A 20,054-nucleotide genomic window follows, 5' to 3' on the forward strand; every position below is an offset into this window, starting at 1 on the left:
CTTCTTCTCCCTCGTGATCGCCTCACCCCGCGACACCGAAGTCACCACCGCCGGCTCCTCTTTTCCTGCGCGCCGACGCAGATCGCCGGCTACTGCCGATTCTAACGCCTTACCCCGACGCACGGAGCCAGTCGTGGTCGTGCCCTAGCAGAGACTTGCCGACGCCATTGCCGCCAGCGACGCCGAGCGCCTCTGCACAGCGCCGTCGCCGTCCGGAATTTGTTGCCGGCTTCTCCTCCACCACCTTCTGCTCTTCTCTGTGCCGAGGTCTTTACCTCTGCCTGTCGCCACTTTGCCCTAGATTCCTTCACACAGTAACCATAGTGCTCTGCTCACTTTGGTGCCCTAATTGTGATCTGGAAGGTAAGGTTTGGTTTCAGAAATTAGGTTGTTTAAATTCGGAATGCTTGGTTTTGTGATCTTCTCATCTTGGTCTGATCCAGGAAGGGAGGTTTTGGGATTGTGAAGATGCTCTTTGGTTCCAGTAGTGCAGATTCTTGATTGTGGATCGAAGGATAAGGACTGTGAGGTGAAATTTAGTGCTGTAGATCAACAAATGCGGTTGTGAGATTCTGTTCTGTTCTCTTCTGTGGTGTTCTTGATTTCAGCTCACTTTGTTCAAGCAACACTCCTTTCCGCCAGTTCCTCTTTGGCTGCTGATTAAGAACAGAAATCTGTGATTTGAGGTAAAGTGTATAATTTGTTCCGATCTTATGAGCCTACTTAGGAGAAATCAAGTTTATTTAGGTTTAGACCTAAAGCAAGTTGATTATGTGATGTTGATTAGGGTTTTGTCCTAATTTAGGGTTAGAGATTTCATTTAGCTATTTATGGGAAATTGTAGCTAAATAAAATATATTTACATTGGTACCACAGGTCTTTGACGCGAGACGGGTATCTCGATTATTGGATTGGAAAGCTATTTTGGAGGCGGGTACTTTTGACTTATTGTCTTTGATATGCTTAGTAATTAAATTAACAAAATGCATTAATTGTGTTTCTTACTTGTTTCGGTTAATCACTGCCCAATACATGCTACCTGTTGATTGATTGTTTGTTTACATCTTGTATGGATATGTACCTGATTCCACATGCTCATGGGTAGTGATATAACCATATTTTACCATGTCAGGACCTAGGTGTGATACCTTACATGATCAGATACCTTGATATGATTCATTCGCTTTGGTGCACATTATGATATGCCCAGAGATTGGTTTAGTATATTACCATGTTTAGTGACATGCACCATTCGCATGATTGCATGCTGAGTGATTGATTGCTCCTTTATTGTCGAGCACTTTGCCAGTTTCATCACTGTTCGGTGCTCCGTTGTGACGCTCATGGGTAGCATGACACAGCGTGGAAGCACGTCAGTTTGACTCTTCTGGTGCTCCGTTGATCCGCTCATGGGTAGTGTGACGCAGCGTGTAGCATGTTAGAGATTCCTCTCCGTCATAGTGTACCGGGAGATGAGAGCATTGCGCTCCCCCATTTATGATTTGGGGTAGGAGTACGTATGTACTCCGACAGCATCCCGTCCACTCGATCACTCATCAGGAGTAGTGTTGCTGAGTGCACGGTTGTCACAGCCCTACCCACTCGGTCCCACTGTTGTTGTGAGTCGGCTGACTGGCGTCAGGGGTGACCATGACATTGGCATCATATGCATGATGCATTTATTGTTTGTGTTTGTGTTTGTTGCACTTATATGCTGCACATTGCTTGAATACCTTGATTGACATGCATACAGGTCTTCTATACCTTTCGGACTGTTTGTCCTTTTACCGGGTCCTGGTTAGTACAGATTCTCTCCTGTCTTCTTCGGTTTGTAGTTACCTTTATCTTTATCAGGAGACTGTACGCATGATTAGTGCTAGGTGTTATTTCTTTACTTTGCATATCAACTGTACCTGCTGAGTGTTGGACTCACCCCGCCTCCATTGTTGATATTTTCAGGTTGATGCTGTCAGGAGGGAGTTCCAGTCGCTAGTCCTCACTGCACGTAGTGCTGGTCCTGCAGACCTCCAGGATATGTTTGGTTTTCTTTGGTTCTTTCTGTTCTAGACTGTTTGAACTCGTTATGTTCTAGATTTATTTGCTTATGGACATGATATAGATTTTATTATATTGATGGATTCGGATTTGGTTTTTTTTATTCTACTACATGCCTGTCTGGATGGCAGAAGAGGTGAGTTCGTCGGTTTTGAGCTTTACGAGTGTAGTTGAGTAGGGTGGTTTTTGAGTCAGAGTATTATTACTGCGTGGTTGTGTCAGCCAGAGGCTGAATATATATATAAACTGCGTGGTGATTGATTTTTTATTATTGTTATGATTCTAGCCGCATGTGGCTGAGTATTTAGTGCTTGTAGAAATTTTTGATTGTCCGCCGTACAGGGGAGATGCTGCCGAAATTTTCTCGGACAGGGTCTCCTCTGGGGGCGTGACAATTTAGTGGTATCAGAGCAAAGTTTTACGATCTTTTGTTTCGTATTTTTGGATTTTCGGAATTTATCTGATACCAATTTATTTGGTATCAGAGCGGGTTATGATACCTGCTTTTGGTGTTCTGGAGATTTATCGGATACCTGTTGTTGGTATTCTGGGTATTTGGTTAGCCAGGTTTGCGAGTCAAACTGGGCATTTATTTTGGAATTATCAGATTTTCGATATGGTTATGTTTCGGATTTCCGTTTCGAATTTATTTGGATTTTCGGCGATATGTACGTTCGGAATTTTGAGGTCAAATTGGGGACTGGACAGCGACGGAACATCTCCAGACAGCAAATAGGTATGTTGTTATTTTATGTTGGTTATATTGGTATTGATATCTGTAATTTAATTTAACAGATATGAGACGATCTACTCGTATTGCTGCGAGACGTGGTGCTGGACGACCACGTGCGAGGACCACGGGATCTCTGGATATGCCAGAGATACCCACTGTTAGTGAGCCTGTCAGTCAGGGACAGACTCAGGATGCAGCGGGAGCATCGGGCTCTCAAATCCCGATAGCTCCTGTAGAGATACCTACTTTGGCCACACCGACGGTATCCACTCCTACCGTATTTACGGTACCATCAGGGGTACCATTGGTGTACCCGACATCTGCTCCAGCGCAGTCTACGGCGTATTCAGTGCCACCACCACTTGGATCTACAGTGTATCCTATACCAGTGGCACCAGTGCCCCCAGTGCCTACAGTAGCAGCAGCTGCACCATATCCGGTACCATTACCTACCGTACCTCCAGCTGCCACCACTTTTGTTCCCCAGTCAGTACCACCGACGGCTTATGCTCCGGTATATACAGCAGCATCGGGAGTTCCTCCTCTGGTTTATTCCGCAGTACCACCTGTAGTATCAGCTCCAGTGTTTCCGCCAGTTCCTGCAGCCGTCCCGACACAGCTCACTGATATTGCCTTGAGTCGATGAAGACTCGTTTCACTCTTTTCCGCGGAGATCTCGATCCGAGTATGGCTCTGTCATGGATAGAGACTATGGAGTAGACTTTCTTCTATATGGCTTGCTCCGAGTGGGAGCTGGCTGCTTACCATTTACGGGATGAAGCTAATGCCGGTGGGTTACTCAGCGTTCTATTATTGGTGAGCGCACATGGACCGGGTTCGAGAGGCTTTTGAGAGCCGTTTCTTTCCACCGTCCCTATCGGATGGCTCATGAAGCGAGTTTTATGAGTCGAGGCGGAATAATCGCTCGACCGAGTATAATCAATTCCTCCGGTTGGCTCGTTTTGTCCGAGTTAGTTGCGGAGGCGAACTCGCATGATGCGCTTTATACAGGATTGGATGGTTATCTGCATATACGGCTGCCGGATTAGGGGTTACATCTTACTCGATGCATTGAATCGAGCTTTGATGATAGAGTTAGCTCGGCAGATAGCATATCCGGACAGGAAAAGAAAGCATCTGGGTCGAGACTTGAGGCAGTCCAGCGATGCGGCCTCGGGCGATCCTGAGCGGTCGGTCGGTACCAGGGCGTCTGTAGGCTTCAAATCGTAGGCGGTCTTCTTGGGGCGTTCCGGTTTTCTCAAGCAACCACCTTCGGTGATACTCGGTGTTTTCGATGTGGTTCGAGACCACATCACTTCACACTGGAGCAGTCGGTTTGCTTTTATTGCAACCGCACTGGCACTGAGCCGAGATTGTCGGTGAAGGCTCAGCACATGGCTTCCTGGAGGGTCGGGCGAGAGGGCAATCTAGTCGATCGGTGTCTCGACGAGGAGGGGAGATTCACACCTCACGGCGTCGGCGAGCAGACTCCCTCTGCGGCATTTGGCATGCATGGGCGGAGTACTCCGGCTTACAGAGCACCCCGCAGTTTTGTTCGGATCTTATTATCGACTCGGGCGACAGACTCGATCGGCCGGTACGATATCGAGTCACCATCCTCTCAGTCTTCTCTGGCTCATTATCCAGCACCGCCTCAGTGGCAGGTTTCTGCCCAGCCGCAGCAGCCGCTGGCAGCGTTACCTCCTCCTCCGCCAGAGACTGGACGTGTTCATGCGATTACCAGGGAGGATGCGCAGCGAGCCGACGGATCTGTTTTCCGCGGTATGATTTCCATTTATGCATTCTCCGCTGATATTTTGATTGATACTGGTAGTTCGCATTCTTTTATATCCCGTACTTTTATGCGGGAGATTGGTAGATTACCTACTGTTAGGTTGCGGCGATTGACTGTCTCGCTACCGTCTGGTGATACTTTAGACGTCACCCAAGAGATCAGAGGTTGCCCGTTAGACTTTGGCAACATGATACTTACGGTAGATCTTCTAGTATTGGAGATGGTCGAGTTTGATATCATTCTTGGTATGGATTGGCTATCAGTATATCATGCTACCGTTGATTGCCAGACGAGGGTGGTCACCTTCCAGCCTCCGAACCAACCCTCGTGGAGTTTCACTGGCATCAGAGACGACGGTATCTCAATTATTTCGGCGATTCAGGCGCAAAAGCTGCTGTCTCACGGCTGTCATGGTTTTCTGTTGTCGTTGATCAGTACTGAGGACAGTAGTAGTTCGCAGCTCTCCGACGTTCCTGTTGTCCGGGAATACCCAGATGTATTTCCAGAGGAGCTGCCAGGTTTGCCTCCCAGAAGACCAGTGGAGTTCGCTATTGAGTTGATTCCGGGAATCGCGCCGACATCGAAAGCTCCGTATCGTATGACACCGAAAGAGTTGAACGAGCTGAAGGTTCAACTCTAGGAGCTTTTAGACAAGGGATTTATTCGCCCTAGTGTTTCACCATGGGGTTCTCCAGTTCTGTTTGTTAAGAAAAAGGATGGTACGATGAGGTTGTGTATTGACTACAGGCAGCTGAATTCAGTGACCGTCAGAAATAAATATCCATTACCACGGATTGAGGATTTGTTTGATCAGCTCAGAGGTACATCAGTGTATTCTAAGATTGATCTGCGATCCGGATATCATCAGTTGAGAGTCAGAGATTCTGATATCCAGAAGACAGCTTTCCGTACCAGATACGGTCATTATGAGTTTTTGGTAATGCCATTTGGGCTTACCAATGCTCCAGCGGTGTTTATGGACTTGATGAACCGCATCTTTCTGGAGTATCTGGATCAGTTTGTTATCGTTTTCATTGATGACATATTGGTCTACTCTCGTTCCGAGGAGGAGCATGCACAGCATCTTCGCACAGTCTTGGAGATTCTTCGACGACATCAGCTGTACGCGAAGTTCAGCAAGTGTGCATTCTGGCTATCCTCAGTCGGTTTTCTGGGACACGTGGTTTCTAGCAGAGGTATTTCAGTTGATCCTCAGAAGATCGAGGCTGTCACCGGTTGGGAGCAGCCGAAGTCAGTTCAGGAGATCCGCAGTTTTCTGGGATTGGCCGGATATTACCGACGTTTTGTCGAGGGCTTCTCGCGTATTGCTATGCCACTGACACGCCTTACCAGGAAGGGTGTGAGGATTGCGAGACCAGCTTTCAGGAGCTGAAGCGGAGATTAGTGTCGGCTCCAGTTTTGGTTTTACCTTCTGGAGAGGATGGATTTGTACTTTACACCGACGCGTCTCTACAGGGTTTGGGTGCTGTTCTGATGCAGCACGGCAGAGTAGTCTCTTATGCTTCTCGACAGCTGAAGGAGCATGAGAAGAACTACCCAGTTCATGACTTGGAGTTAGCTGCCATCATCTTTGCTCTGAAGCTTTGGCGTCATCATTTATATGGTATCACATTTGAGATTCTCACTGATCATAAGAGTCTCAAATACATTTTTACTCAGAAGGAGCTTAATCTCCGACAGAGGAGATGGATGGAGTTCCTGAAGGACTACGATTGTACCATTAGCTACCACCCGGGGAAAGCTAATGTGGTTGCCGATGCGCTCAGCAGGAAGTCAAGAGGGACTTTGGCTTGCCACCGAGTTTCAGACACAGACTTGGTTCAGGGTTTTTCCGAGTTAGACCTTGAGGAGCAGGGATCTACAGAGCAGGGTATTCTGGTTACCATGGTTGCTCAGTCGTCGATCAGGACGAAGATCCGAGAGGCTCAGGCTGGTGATCAGCATTGTCAGTTCATTGGCAGTCAGATAGCTTCCGGGCAGCAGACCGAGTTTACACGAGACGAGGAGGGTATCATATACTTCCGAGGCAGATTATGCGTACCTCAGTCTCATCCGGTCTTACAGGAGCTACTTCAGGAGGCACACCATTCTCGATTTACGATCCATCCAGGCGGAACCCGTATGTATCGAGATTTGAGACGTTCCTATTGGTGGAACGGTATGAAGAAAGACATCGCGGATTTCGTAGCTAGATGTCTTGTCTGTCAGCAGGTGAAGGCTGAACACCAGAGACCTGCAGGATTACTTCAGCGGATTCCTATTCCTGAGTGGAAGTGGGATCACATTACCATGGACTTTGTGGTAGGGTTGCCGAGGACACGACGAGGCCATGACGCGATTTGGGTAATCGTTGATCGATTAACCAAATCAGCGCACTTCTTAGCAATTCGGAGGACTGATTCCCTGGATCGATTGGCAGATCTGTATTGCCGAGAGATTATCAGACTACATGGTGTTCCGTTGAGTATCATTTCGGATAGAGATCCACGGTTTATGTCTCGTTTCTGGCAGAGTCTGCAGCAGGCCTTGGGCACACAGCTCCGTTTCAGTACAGCCTTCCATCCACAGACAGATGGACAGTCAGAGCGGACTATTCAGACTTTAGAGGACATGCTGAGGTCATGTGTTATGGATTTCGGAGGCAGTTGGGAGGACCATCTGCCGTTGGTAGAGTTTGCCTACAACAACAGCTTCCATTCGGCTATCCAGATGGCACCGTTTGAGGCGTTGTATGGTAGACCTTGTCGGACACCCGTCCTTTGGGATGAGGTTGGAGAGGCTCAGTTGTTGGGACCTCATAGAGTTCAGCAGGATGCAGAGTTGGTCCGTACTATCAGACGGAGGATGTCAGAGGCGCAGGACCGCCAGAAGAGTTATGCTGATCGGAGATGCAGACCACTAGAGTTCTCTGTGGGTGACCATGTATTTCTGCGAGTTTCAAACGAAAGGGGTGAAGAGATTTGGCCTCAGGGGTAAGCTAGCTCCGCGGTATATTGGTCCTTTCGAGATATTGGAGAGGATCGGAGTAGTAGCTTACCGACTAGCACTACCACCGTCCCTGTCAGGCGTTCATGATGTATTCCACGTATCGATGCTGAGGAGATACGTACCTGATCCGACACATGTGCTGGCAGATATTCCAGTTCCAGTTCAGCCTGACATTTCATATGAGGAGGTTCCGGTACGGATTCTCGACCGGAAAGAGCGTCAATTGCGGAACAAGACTATCCGGCAGGTTAAAGTCGGATGGCAGCATCATTCAGACGAGGAGGCTACTTGGGAGCTCGAGGATACGATCCGAACTCGATATCCCCATCTTTTCACTTGAGGTATGTGATTTATTTACCGTTCAGCATTTATACTTTCTATATCTGTTGTAATACTTGCTGATGGTAGATAACGAAATTTGGGGGACCAAATTTTTATTAGTGGGGGAGAATGTAAAATAACGGAAAATAGGCGAATATTAATAAGGAAATTTTCCGGAATTTTTGGAAATTTTTCGGGAATTTTTCGGAGCTCGTATGGACGAGTTAACGGGGACAAAAACGGGGCTCGGAAAAGCCTGTTTCGGATACCCTGTTTTAATGAGGAAAAGTTTTAATTTTCCTTTTCCTTTTCTTTTTCTTTTATTTTTCTTTTCCTCTGGTTTTTTTTTCCCCGACGCCGAACTCGTGCCATTTCCCTTTCCTCTCCCGCGCGTGCCGAAGCCCGACGCCGAGCCCTAACCGCCGGCCCGGCGGTTCCTTCCTCTTCTCCGAAGCCGAAGCCTTAAACCCCTCGGCTCCTCCTTTTCTTCTTCTCCTCATCTTCTTTGCGCCGATCGCCTCACCCCGCGACACCGAAGTCACCACCGCCGGCTCCTCTTTTCCTGCGCGCCGACGCAGATCGCCGGCTACTGCCGACTCTAACGCCTTACCCCGACGCACGGAGCCAGTCGTGGTCGTGCCCTAGCAGAGACTTGCCGACGCCATTGCCGCCAGCGACGCCGAGCGCCTCTGCACAGCGCCGTCACCGTCCGGAATTTGTTGCCGGCTTCTCCTCTACCCCACCACCTCTGTGCCCTAGCTTGAAGACGACGACCACGGTTTAATCTCTCCGGCGACCATTTTTGGTTGCTGTCCTTGCTATTTCCTAGTGCCGGCAGCCGACCACTTTGCCCTAGATTCCTTCACACAGTAACCATAGTGCTCTGCTCACTTTGGTGCCCTAATTGTGATCTGGAAGGTAAGGTTTGGTTTCAGAAATTAGGTTGTTTAAATTCGGAATGCTTGGTTTTGTGATCTTCTCATCTTGGTCTGATCCAGGAAGGGAGGTTTTGGGATTGTGAAGATGCTCTTTGGTTCCAGTAGTGCAGATTCTTGATTGTGGATCGAAGGATAAGGACTGTGAGGTGAAATTTAGTGTTGTAGATCAACAAGTGCGGTTGTGAGATTCTGTTCTGTTCTCTTCTGTGGTGTTCTTGATTTCAGCTCACTTTGTTCAAGCAACACTCCTTTCCGCCAGTTCCTCTTTGGCTGCTGATTAAGAACAGAAATCTGTGATTTGAGGTAAAGTGTATAATTTGTTCCGATCTTATGAGCCTACTTAGGAGAAATCAAGTTTATTTAGGTTTAGACCTAAAGCAAGTTGATTATGTGATGTTGATTAGGGTTTTGTCCTAATTTAGGGTTAGAGATTTCATTTAGCTATTTATGGGAAATTGTAGCTAAATAAAATATATTTACATTGGTACCACAGGTCTTTGACGCGAGACGGGTATCTCGATTATTGGATTGGAAAGCTATTTTGGAGGCGGGTACTTTTGACTTATTGTCTTTGATATGCTTAGTAATTAAATTAACAAAATGCATTAATTGTGTTTCTTACTTGTTTCGGTTAATCACTGCCCAATACATGCTACCTGTTGATTGATTGTTTGTTTACATCTTGTATGGATATGTACCTAATTCCACATGCTCATGGGTAGTGATATAACCATATTTTACCATGTCAGGACCTAGGTGTGATACCTTACATGATCAGATACCTTGATATGATTCATTCGCTTTGGTGCACATTATGATATGCCCAGAGATTGGTTTAGTATATTACCATGTTTAGTGACATGCACCATTCGCATGATTGCATGCTGAGTGATTGATTGCTCCTTTATTGTCGAGCACTTTGCCGCCATCACCGCTCGGTGCTCCGCCAGACGCCACGGTAGCATGACACGGTGGAAGCACGCCACTTGACTCTTCCGTGCTCGTTGATCCGCTCATGGGTAGTGTGACGCTGTAGCACGTTAGAGATTCCTCTCCGTCATAGTGTACGGGAGATGAGAGCATTGCGCCCCCATTTATGATTTGGGGTAGAGTACGTATGTACTCCGACAAGATCCCGCCCACTCGATCACTCATCGGGAGTAGTGTTGTTGAGTGCACGGTTGTCACACCTACCCACTCGGTCCCACCGTTGTTGTGAGTCGGGCGTCGGGTGACCATGACATTGGCATCATATGCATGATGCATTTATTGTTTGTTTTGTGTTTGTTGCACTTATATGTTGCACATTGCTTGGATACCTTGATTGACATGCATACAGGTCTTCTATACCTTTCGGACTGTTTGTCCTTTTACCGGGTCCTGGTTAGTACAGATTCTCTCCTGTCTTCTTCGGTTTGTAGTTACCTTTATCTTTATCAGGAGACTGTACGCATGATTAGTGCTAGGTGTTATTTCTTTACTTTGCATATCAACTGTACCTGCTGAGTGTTGGACTCACCCCGCCTCCATTGTTGATATTTTCAGGTTGATGCTGTCAGGAGGGAGTTCCAGTCGCTAGTCCTCACTGCACGTAGTGCTGGTCCTGCAGACCTCCAGGATATGTTTGGTTTTCTTTGGTTCTTTCTGTTCTAGACTGTTTGAACTCGTTATGTTCTAGATTTATTTGCTTATGGACATGATATAGATTTTATTATATTGATGGATTCGGATTTGGTTTTTTTTATTCTACTACATGCCTGCCTGGATGGCAGAAGAGGTGAGTTCGTCGGTTTTGAGCTTTACGAGTGTAGTTGAGTAGGGTGGTTTTTGAGTCAGAGTATTATTACTGCGTGGTTGTGTCAGCCAGAGGCTGAATATATATATAAACTGCGTGGTGATTGATTTTTTATTATTGTTATGATTCCAGCCGCATGTGGCTGAGTATTTAGTGCTTGTAGAAATTTTTGATTGTCCGCCGTACAGGGGAGATGCTGCCGAAATTTTCTCGGACAGGGTCTCCTCTGGGGGCGTGACACTCTAAATGATGTAGGTAGTACATATGTGAATCTAGAGACAACGTCGCTATAAATGCTTGCATATGACAAACTATCTCCTCAGTTTTAGCATGTCGCTATCGCATCTCCTGTATCTTTGTGTCCCTCCTGACCATTGTATTCTCCAATGATGATAGTTGAGTCCGCAAGTTCTCATTTCCCTTATACAATTCTCATACCTCACTAGATGAGGAGGAGAAACTAGGACAACCCTTGATCCTTGGAGCTCTCATCCGCTCATATATAACTTTGGCTTGAGAGCCAAGCCCGTAGAGGGAGGTCTTCTTCCTTCCACCGACAATATCATAATAAATGTCATTAACTTCATCGATGGAAGGAGGCTGTAACCCCTCTCCCTCTGCCCCAGGCTGAAACGCCTTAGCAACTCTAGTGGACATTATTTACTGTGTCAAAATAATAATTTTATTAACCTCCACATAAATTCTACAAATATATTCAAAAAAATTTAATATTCTTACAATAATTATTGAAGAACTCTGATCAACAAATGACCCATTTTTTATTTATGATTTTTGTTAAATATCTGTAAACAAGTGGGAGGTTTTACAATTCAGCAGCCTGTATATAGAAAATGCAAGTATATTAAAACTAATAAAAATATATGTAAGAAATTTTTATATAACTTAATTTTAAACTTACCAAGTCAGAGACATGCTCCATAATCGAACGGGATTCAGCAGTATACTTTGTGAATCTGGTGCTTGGCCCAGTAGACTCTGAATTGCGATTGCTTCGAGCAATCGATGAATTGTCCTACTAATACTAGGCAATCCAAATGGCTCTCCAAGACTTCCAAACTACATCAAGGATGTTGGATGGCTTGTGCTCCTCTGCCTCTACTTGTACAACATGTCCTTGTATAGTTTAGAGCAGTAGACATTCCAATTTTTTTTTAAAACATTTCCTCTTGGCCCTCCTCTGAAACATATCTCTTTTACAACAATAAATTTTGATAATTAGTATCATGTTAACTACAAATACATTTTCTATTCAAAATACTTATAAAAAATTCACCATAATAAAAATTTTTCATGTCGTGGTCTACGAGCCGCCATATAGTACTAGCGGGGGATAATCATTCTCTAAACTTTTTTGATATTGATGTGGTGATAAGGGGCCCATCAAGTGAGGATCAAGGACAGAGGTAGTGGATGTCGTGGAGGTTAAAGTCAAGGCGGTCAACTCCAGGGAATCAATAGGCTCACCAAAGGTGGGTCGAGCGGATGTCTGTGACAATGGCCGATCGTGTTAGAACTTTCGAGCCGCAAAAACCGCCTTTTGCGTTGCGGAAAACCTCAAAGTTCTTGCCACGGATCCGTGCGAAGATAAAAATTTACATATACATAGTTTTCTCCTAGATCTACACTAGATCTATATGGTAGAGATTATACCTTTGTAGCGAAGCCCATCGCTTATACCGCTCATCCAAAAGTTATCGGGTCTCGTAGAGTGTCAAGTGAACACTCCTCTACAAGTATCCACACGGACAAAAGGTGGAGAAAAACCACTTAGAGTGTGCTAGCACTCACAAGGGGTTTCGGAAATGGAGGAGAGGGAGAGAAGAAGAAGAAGAAGAAGAAGAAAGGAAGAAGAAGATGCCTTGAATGAGCACACAAAATGCATTCACTCACCCACACAATGTGGCCGACCACTTTTAGAGGCTTTTAAATCTCCATGTAATACCAAGAGTCATGACTCTTGGTCTCCCTCATGAGGTGGCACACACTTGATGTAGCCTTGATGATGTGGACCATCATCATTGGCCGGCCCCATGCCAAGTCATAATGAGGTGACATTTGGTCAAGTCAAACTTGACCCTTCATCTTCCCTCTCAAGTCAAGTCAAACTTGACCTCTTATCTCCCATGGTTGATCAAATCCAACCTTTGATTCAAGTCAACTTAATTTAATGAATCTCTATTCATTGATTTAAATTGACTTAATGAATCATAATCTAAATTAGACTCATTGGACACATGAATCAAATTGAGTCCAACTCAATTAGTCTATTTTGGATTACTCTTAATCCAATTTGGTTCATCACATGAATCTAATCCTCTTAGTCCATTATATGAACTTCTTCTCCATCTAATTGCCCTTTGTGTGTGACCCTATAGGTTCTTGTAACGTTGACAATGCTCCTAAACCCATTTAGAAACATAAGTAATGAGCGGTATCTAACAACACATCATTACTACCCAAGTTAATTGAATGTTGAGATCTAACATCACCTTTGTGACTACTAATTGTGACTCTCACAATATGTGACAATGTCCTTCTATCCTTGACATCTAGACTGATCAAATGAGGCATAGACCGTGTCATCCTCTAATAAATATATATCTTAAACTCCAAGTAGATTCACTCTATTCAAATTAGCTCTATATCTCATATTGACTCATTTGGGCATGACAATGCACTTAGTGGTTTCACTCTATCAAGAATCATAATGTCACTCCCGTCATATAGGACGGATAGATCTCATCTACATCACTCACATCCCTCCGCATAATTTGTTACATACCCAGTAATCGCCTTTATAGTCCACCCAGTTACAGGTGACGTTTGACGAAACCAAAGTATGCAACTCCTTATGTAGGGAACCATGGTGACTTCAGGTCCAAGGACTGATAGTCATACTAATAGTCACATTAGAAAGTATATGACACTCATATAACGATCCATGATACTTTCTCATGGTGAGTCATTCAGTATATATTCTTCAATGCATACCCATGTGTCAACTTGATATCTCTATATCCATGACTTGTAAGATCAAGTTATTGAGTTGACCTACATGGTAGTCTCATCGCATTAACATTGTCCCTGAATGTTAATACTTGACTAGGAATGATTAAGAGTAGTGTTCTCTATATCATCTCACTATCAATTCAACTAATCGATTGATATAGATAAGAACCTTTTATTTAAGGATACTATTATACTTAGTTATTTGGCACCAATACAAGTAAGTATAATAACCATAAAGAAATGTCTTTATAAATATATAGGAATATGATACATTGAGTCCATACAATAATCATGCTATAATTGGCTCTAGAGCTCTAACCAATAATCTCCCACTAGCACTAGTGTCAATCAGTGTAGGCTCTAAGGCCCAATGACCTAGTGTGACCATCATGCTTTCTCTGTGCCAAAGCCTTGGTCAAGAGATCAGTGACGTTAGCCTCTGTGGGTACTCTGCAAATCTTCACATCTTCTTTATCGATAATCTCTCGAATGAGATGGAAGCGCCGTAGTATGTGTTAGGTCCGCTGGTGTGAGCGAGGTTTCTTAGCCTACTCAATTGCTCAATTGTTGTCACAATAGAGCTCTATAGGATCGGCTATGCTAGGAACCACCCTAAGCTCAGTAATGAACTTACGGATCCAAACTGCCTCCTTTGCTGCTTCTGATGCAGCAATATAGTCGGCCTCTGTTGTAGAATCAGCAACTGTGTCCTGCTTCGAACTCTTCCATCTCACAACACCACCATTCAAGCAAAACACGAACCCAGACTGCGATCTATAATCATCATGGTCAGTTTGGAAGCTGGCATCACTGTAACCCTTTACAGCTAGCTCGTCATCGCTTCCAAATATCAAGAAATAGTCTTTAGTCCTTCTCAGGTACTTAAGAATATTCTTAACCGCTATCCAGTGACACTCACCTGGATCTGACTGGTATCTGCTCATCATGCTCAAAGCATACGAAACATCAGGACGAGTACATAGCATGGCGTACATGATAGATCCTATGGCTGAAGCATAAGGGATCTTATCCATGCGGTCTCTCTCCTCTCTAGAAGAAGGACTTTGAGTCTTCGAAAGGCTCACACCATGTGACATCGGCAGAAATCCTTTCTTGAAATTCTGCATGGCAAACCGTAGTAATACCATGTCAATATATGTACTTTGACTTAGGCCAAGCAATCTCTTAGATTTATCTCTATAGATCTTTATTCCTAGAATATAGGCTACTTCACCTAAGTCCTTCATTGAGAAACAATTCCCTATCCAAGTCTTTACAGACTACAGCAAAGGGATGTCATTTCCAATGAGTAGTATGTCATCCACATACAATACAAGGAAGATAACTGTGTTCCCAACAACCTTCTTGTAGACACAGGGTTCATCTTCATTCTTGATGAAACCAAACTGTTTGATCGCATCATCAAATTGAAGATTCCAACTCCGAGAAGGTTGCTTTAGTCCATAAATGGACTTATGCAGCTTGCATACTCTGCCAGTATGCAATGGATCTACAAAACCCTTAGGTTGTGTCATGTACACATCCTTGAGCAAGTTTTCATTCAGAAATGCGGTTTTGACATCCATCTACCAGATCTCATAATCGTGGTATGCTGCAATAGCAAGCATGATCCGAATGGACTTAAACATCGCTATTGGAGAAAAAGTTTCATCATAGTAAATACCATGAATTTGCTTGAAACCTTTAGCTACCAAATAACTCTTATAGGTAATAAGTCCATCCATGTCAGTCTTTCTCTTAAAGACTCACTTACACCCAATGGGTTTGACGCCTTCAGGTGGATCAACCAAAGTCCATACTTGGTTGGTGTACATGGATTTCATCTCAGATCTCATGGCCTCTAGCCATGACTTAGAATCTGGGCTCATCGCAGCTTCCTGATAGGAGGTAGGCTCATTCTCAATGAGCATAACGTCATCATGGTCAGACAAGAGAAATGAGTATCTCTTAGGCTGACGACGTACCCTATCAGACCTGCGAAGAGGTAGGTCTACTTGAACTGATTGTTGTTCCTCAACTCCTTGTGGAACAATCTCATCATTCACAACATTTTGTGGTTCCAGTTCAACTTCCATCAAGGCTTCAGTGCTATGGTCCATATCTTGAACTTCTTCAAGATCGAACATACTCCCACTAGTTTTTCTAGAAACAAAGTCCTTTTCTAGAAATATCTCAGTCTTAGCCACAAACACTTTGTGCTGTCTGGGAATGTAGAAGTAATATCCCTTCGTTTCCTTGGGATATCCAATAAAATAACACTTATCGGATATGGGTCCCAGTTTGTTCGAGACTTGACGTCGAACGTAAGCCTCACAACCCCAAATCCTCATAAAAGACATCTGGACATCTTTCCCAGTCCATATCTTATATGGTGTCTTTATCACAGCTTTGGATGGAACACGGTTAAGTCTGAAGGATACTTTGTCTAGAGCATATCCCCAAAAAGATATAGGAAGATCTGTGTGACTCATCATAGACCGTACCATATCTAATAGGGTACGATTCCTCCTTTCAGATACACCATTCCATTGTGGTGCTCCAAGGAGAGTGAGTTGGGATAGAATCCCACACTCAACTAGATAGTCACGAAACTTATGGCTAAGGTATTCACCACCTCGATTTGATCGAAGTATCTTAATACTCTTGCCTAGCTAGTTTTGTACTTCATTCTTGAATTCTTTGAACTTTTCAATGGATTGTGACTTATGTGGCATCAAATACACATAACCATATCTACTGAAGTCATCAGTAAATGTAATGAAGTACCTATAACCACCTCTGGCAGTGACATTGAAAGGGCCACATACATCACTATGTGTAAGTCCTAACAACTCAGTTGCTCTTTCGCTGTGTCCATTAAAGGGAGTCTTGGTCATCTTGCCTAGTAGGCATGACTCGCATGTCTCATATGATTCAAAATCAAATGAGTCCAGCAAACCATCTTTATGGAGTTGGGATAAGCGATTCTGATTTATATGACCTAAGCAACAATGATAGAGATAGGTTCGGTTCATATCATTTGACTTGAACCTTTTGGTACTTATGTTATAGATGGGGTTCTCTAAGTTTAGAATGTAGAGTCCATTCATCATAGGTGCACTACAATAGAACATATCGTTTAAATAAATGGAACAATATTTGTTCTTTATTATAAACGAAAAGCCTTTCTTGTCTAAACAAGAAACTGAAATGATGTTCTTTGTAAGAGCAGGCACATAACAACATTCATCTAATTCTAGTATAAGCCCAGAGGGCAGAGATAGAAAGTAAGTTCCTACAGCAACAGCAGTATCCCGTGCTCCATTGCCTACTTGTAGGTCCACCTCGCCCTTCGTCAATGTCCTGCTATTTCTCAGCGCCTGCACATTAGTACAAATGTGAGAAGCACATCCGGTATCCAATACCCACGATGCAGAAATAGATAGATTGACTTCTATAACATATATACCTGAAGTAGAAGTTTCACTTCTCTTCTTCTTAAGATCTTCTAGGTATCCTTTGCAGTTCCTCTTCCAGTACCCAGTCTGACCGCAGTGGAAGCAGGTAGCATCCTTGGAAACCCCTCCTTTTGGTTTCATTATCTTGCCTTTTCCCTTGTCTTGGGACTTTCCCTTACCTTTAGGCTTGCCCTTGCCTTTATGCTTTTGCACCATCAAAATGGAGTTGGGCTTTACCTTCTTAAGGTTGAGCTCAACAGCTCTCAACATGCTTAGTAGCTCAGGTAGTGGCTTGTCAATTTTATTCATGTTGTAATTCATGATAAATTAACTGTAGCTCTCTGGCAAGGATTGCAAGATCAAGTCAGTGGCCAGTTCTTGGTCAAGTGGGAATCCCAACCTCTGTAGGTTCTCTATGTACCCAATCATCTTGAGTACATATGGACCTACGGGAGTCCCATCTTGCATCTTGCACTGAAACAGTGCCTTGGAAATCTCGAATCTCTCGTGCCTCGCTTGTCCTTGATATAGTTGACGAAGATGTTCAACTATATCATAAGCAGACATCAACTCGTGTTGCTTCAAAAGTTTAGAGTTCATGGTCGCGAGCATGAGGCATGACACATCTAATGCATCATCTTGATGCTTCTTATAAGCATCTCGGTCGGCTCGCGTGGCAGTGGCAGGAGGTGCCTCCGGAATGGGTTGCTCCAGGACGTACAGTTTTCTTTCTTGTGTGAAAACAATTCTCAGATTCCTGTACCAGTCCAGGAAATTAGCTCCATTGAGCTTGTCCTTGTCAAGGACAAAACGCAAGGAGAAGGTGTTCGTGTTTGTTGACATGACAATCTACAACAGAAATAATGCAGAAAGTAAATATCATATTCCATTTATCATTTAATTAGACCTTTAACTAAATGATGCTCCCACTGAATTATAGGACTTTTTTAGAATCAAGTCATGGATGTGGTCAAACCACACTACTAGATTCATACCAATTAGCTATAATTCTTGTGGGACAAGATCCACATCATACTATGCCTTGAGTTAGCTTTGGCTAAATCACCCAAGACTTAGTATGATCGGTAGATAACGAATTATCAATTACATCTCTATGCAACTCTTGTTTATAAGATCAAGATCCTTATTTATACTAAAACTTGAGTTAGCTTTGGCTAAATCGCCTAAGATTTAGTATAAATGTGATTTGTATCCTATCTTCCAACCATTGGAAAATGCCTATAGTTATACCCGATCAAATAGAGTTAACTAGTTATACTCAATCTAATTGAGTTTGTACTCACCCAAGCTTTGATAGGTGGGACCAAGATTGTCCCTCTGCACCCTACCAAGATAATATGCGTTGCTCTGCTTTGGCATATTTAACAACAACAAGTGATCGAGGTAGTGATGGGTATCAAAACATGGTAGGCATTTCGAGTTGATTTGATTAAGATCTAATCTAATCGTTAATGTGTATCATATACGCATCAAGGCACTAATTACCCTACAATAGCATGCATCACATACACATAAAGAACATATCAATATTCAAAGATAATGTGACATGGTTATGGCCCTACTACGATCCTCTCTAGCCAAAGAGAAGATCGAATGGTCAACCTAGGGATAACACCTTCTCTAAGGTCTTTATTTGACCACCTTGTGTTATCGACTTCCTTCTTGTAACTCCATCTTCAATTGTATATTACAAAAGTGAAACTCGAGTTACATTCGAGTCTAAAACTATTTTACAACAAGAATATTAAAAGAAGGAGGGCAAGACACACAGGTCGTGTAACAAAATACAACACTCACAACCAAATGACGGCTCACAGGACGTATAAGAATTACAACACATAATTTCCAATCATATTGGGTCTTTTGTGTCATAACCATGAACACATCACACATATATTCAAAATATATATTTTTCATAAATTTTCATAAATTTACTACTATTCTAACAACCGTTTATGAGCCGCAACGTCGCGGCAGTCTAGTTTATTAATTTTTCGGCCGAGGTCAAGTAACAACTCCCCTTGCGGGGTTAGGGGCAGCACCCCTACTCACAAAATTAATTTTGTGAGTGTTACATAGACCTTACAGTACCTAAAATCATTTAGATCACCGATTTGGCCAAAACCAACTCGTTTGCGGAAATTTTCTCTTAGTGGCCGAAACCTCCAAGTGACTATACACTTGTTGTTTTGCCCCCAAGAGAAATATACTCATAAAGATGTAAAAATTTAGTAAATTTACAGAAATTTACAGGTTTGCAAATTTTATATAATGATGCAAATAAAACTAGTATATGCCTCGCACGTGGCTCGGATACCACTGTTAGAACTTTCAAGCCGCAAAAACCGCCTTTTGCGTTGCAGAAAATCTCGAAGTTCTTGCCATGGATCCATGCGAAGATAAAAATGTACATATACATAGTTTTCGCCTAGATCTACACTAGATCTACATGGTAGAGAATATACCTTTGTAGCGAAGCCCTTCGCTTATCCCGCTCGTCCAAAAGTTGTCGGGTCTCGTAGAGTGTCAAGTGAACACTCCTCTACAAGTATCCACACGGACAAAAGGTGGAGAAAAACCACTTAGAGTGTGCTAGCACTCACAAGGGGTTTCGGCAATGGAGGAGAGGGAGAGAAGAAGAAGAAGAAAGGAAGAAGATAATGCCTTGAATGAGCACACAAAATGCATTCACTCACCCATACAATGTGGCCGCCACTTTTAGAGGCTTTTAAACCTCCATGTAATACCAAGAGTCATGACTCTTGGTCTCCCTCATGAGGTGGCACCCACTTGATGCAGCCTTGATGATGTGGACCATCATCATTGGCCGACCCCATGCCAAGTCACAATGAGGTGGCATTTGGTCAAGTTAAACTTGACCCTTCATCCTCCCTCTCAA

This window comes from Zingiber officinale, chromosome 6A (assembly GCF_018446385.1).
Source record: "Zingiber officinale cultivar Zhangliang chromosome 6A, Zo_v1.1, whole genome shotgun sequence".
NCBI lineage: Eukaryota > Viridiplantae > Streptophyta > Magnoliopsida > Zingiberales > Zingiberaceae > Zingiber > Zingiber officinale.